This window comes from Arachis stenosperma, chromosome 3, assembly GCF_014773155.1.
Source record: "Arachis stenosperma cultivar V10309 chromosome 3, arast.V10309.gnm1.PFL2, whole genome shotgun sequence".
Taxonomy (NCBI): Eukaryota; Viridiplantae; Streptophyta; class Magnoliopsida; order Fabales; family Fabaceae; genus Arachis; species Arachis stenosperma.
The window spans coordinates 94,052,652-94,054,762 of NC_080379.1; the positions used below are offsets into that span (position 1 = coordinate 94,052,652).

Here is a 2,111-nt window from a genome sequence, read left to right on the forward strand (position 1 = left end):
GGAGGAGTTTCAATGACTTTCTTACTCAGCTGGCCCACCTGTGCCTCCAGATTTCTGATGGAGGATCTTGTTTCATTCATGAAACTGAAAGTGGCCTTTGACAGATCAGAGACTATATTGGCTAAATTAGAAGTGTTTTGTTCAGAATTCTCTGTCTGTTGCTGAGAAGATGATGGATATGGCTTGCTATTGCCCAGCCTATTACGTCCACCATTGTTAAAACCTTGTTGAGGTTTTTGTTGATCCTTCCAGGAGAAATTTGGATGATTTCTCCATGATGAGTTATAGGTGTTTCCATAAGGTTCACCCATATAATTAACCTCTGCCATGGCAGGGTTCTCAGGATCATAGGCTTCTTCAGGAGCTGCCTCTCTAGTACTGTTGGATGCATGTTGCAATCCATTCAGATTTTGAGAGATCATGTTGACCTGTTGAGTCAACACTTTGTTCTGAGCCAATATGGCATTCAGAGCATCAATTTCAAGAACTCCTTTCTTCTGAGGTATCCCATTATTCACGGAATTCCTCTCAGAGGTATACATGAACTGGTTGTTTGCAACCATGTCAATGAGTTCTTGAGCCTCTTCAGGCGTTTTCTTCAGGTGAATAGATCCACCTGCAGAATGATCCAATGACATTTTCGAAAATTCAGAGAGGCCATAATAGAATATATCTAATATGGTCCATTCTGAGAACATGTCAGATGGACATCTCTTGGTCAGCTGCTTGTATCTTTCCCAAGCTTCATAGAGGGATTCACCATCTTTTTGTTTGAAGCTTTGAACATCCACTCTCAGCTTGCTCAGCTTTTGAGGAGGAAAGAATTTATCCAAGAAGGCAGTGACCAGCTTATCCCATGAGTCCAGGCTATCCTTGGGTTGTGAATCCAACCATATTCTAGCTCTGTCTCTTACAGCAAAAGGGAAAAGCATGAGTCTATAGACTTCAGGATCAACTCCATTCGTCTTTACAGTCTCACAGATCTGCAAGAACTCAGTTAAAAACTGGTAAGGATCTTCAGATGGAAGTCCATAAAACTTGCAGTTTTGTTGCATTAAAGCAACTAGTTGAGGCTTAAGCTCAAAGTTATTGGCTCCAATGGCAGGAATGGAGATGCTTCTTCCATCAAACTTGGACGTTGGCTTTGTGAAGTCACCAAGCATTCTCCTTGCATTATTATTATTATTTTCGGCTGCCATCTCTTTCTCTTGTTCGAAAATTTCTAAAAGGTTGCTTCTGGATTGTTGTAATTTAGCTTCTCTTAATTTTCTCTTCAGAGTCCTTTCAGGTTCTGGATCAATCTCAATAAGAGTGCCTTTATCCTTGTTCCTGCTCATATGAAAGAGAAGAAAACAAGAAAAGAGAGAGGAATCCTCTATGTCACAGTATAGAGATTCCTTTATGTTAGTAGAAAAAGAAGGGAGTAGAAGAATGAAGAAGAGGGTTCGGATTTTTGGATGAAGAGAGGTGAAGAGAAGTGTTAGTAATTAAATAATTAAATAGAAGAAGAGTAGAGGAGGGAGAATTCGAAAATAATTTTGAAAAAGAGGTTAGTGATTTTCGAAAATTAGAGATAAATGTAATTAAAATTTGAAACAATTAGTTAATTGAAAAGAATTTTTGAAAAAGAGAGAGATATTTTCGAAAATAGAAGAGAGAGAAGTAGTTAGGTAGTTTTGAAAAAGATAAGAAACAAACAAAAAGTTAGTTAGTTGATTGAAAAAGATTTGAAATCAAAATTTAAAAAGAAAAGAGGATAAGAAGTTAGATAAGATATTTTGAAATCAAATTTTGAAAAAGATAAAATTTTTGAAAAAGATAATATAAAAGATAAAAAGATTTAATTTAAAAAAATTAAATTTATTTACTTCACTAACAAGAAACTACAAGATAAGATTCTAGAACTTAAAGATTGAACCTTTCTTAACAAGAAAGTAACAAACTTCAAATTTTTGAACCAATCACATTAATTGTTAGCTAATTTTCGAAAATATGATATAAAGAAAAGATTTTGAAAATATTTTGAAAAAGATTTTTGAAATTTTCGAAAAATAGAAAAAAAAATGAAAAAGATATGATTTTTGAAAAAGATTTTGAAAAGATAAGATTTT

General features: G+C 34.4%; 1 non-coding gene across 1 annotated transcript; it reads left to right on the forward strand.

The window, feature by feature from the left end:
* Positions 1 to 696: 696 nt before the first annotated feature.
* LOC130971631 (small nucleolar RNA R71) lies at positions 697 to 800 on the forward strand. Its single transcript, XR_009082843.1, has one exon. It is a non-coding gene; the product is annotated as a small nucleolar RNA R71 (small nucleolar RNA).
* Positions 801 to 2,111: the final 1,311 nt, after the last annotated feature.